The sequence below is a fragment of the Hoplias malabaricus genome, chromosome 8 (genome assembly GCF_029633855.1).
Source record: "Hoplias malabaricus isolate fHopMal1 chromosome 8, fHopMal1.hap1, whole genome shotgun sequence".
NCBI classification, from domain to species: Eukaryota; Metazoa; Chordata; class Actinopteri; order Characiformes; family Erythrinidae; genus Hoplias; species Hoplias malabaricus.
In genome coordinates this window covers 21,987,404-21,987,913 of record NC_089807.1, presented here as the reverse complement: position 1 = coordinate 21,987,913, position 510 = coordinate 21,987,404, and the positions used below count along the sequence as shown (strand labels likewise).

Genomic DNA, 510 nt, shown 5'->3' with positions numbered 1-510 from the left:
AGTCTGTCCTAAATGCACTTGTCAGTTTTCAGTCCAACCCTTTAGCATAGCACCTTTGATAGCTCAGTTGGTAGAGCGGAGGACTGTAGTTGTTAATAAGGCGATCCTTAGGTTGCTGGTTCAAATCCAGCTCAAAGGAGACTTTTCTTTTCCCTCGTGCCACTGCGGGATATCATGGCCAGGTGCCTGCCTGCAGATGCACTGGCATGCCAGAGTGCAATATGCTGAAGGCAGTGACGGATCATTTACATTGTTCCATTCAAATTTCTCAAACTTTATCTTGCCTCCCTAAAAGACTTGCAGACTTGAAAACATAAAGCCACGCTGGTGTGGGTGTGTGGAGGTGGTGAATGAGGCAGCAACGTGTCGTTTAGAAGTTTGGCAAAAAAGGAAGTAGCAGAAGGAGGACGCTTTACATTCCTTCAACCTACACAGCCCAGCATGTGGGTGGGGGGGGGGGACCTTCCAGAGTCTTGTAGTGGACTTGGTGTGCAAGAAAGCACACACTTC

The 510-nt window shown here is 48.2% G+C and overlaps 1 non-coding gene across 1 annotated transcript; it reads left to right on the top strand.

The window, feature by feature from the left end:
- Positions 1-52: 52 nt before the first annotated feature.
- trnay-gua (transfer RNA tyrosine (anticodon GUA)) lies at positions 53-139 on the top strand. The gene is given in 2 exon segments: positions 53-89; positions 104-139. It is a non-coding gene; the product is annotated as a tRNA-Tyr (tRNA).
- Positions 140-510: the final 371 nt, after the last annotated feature.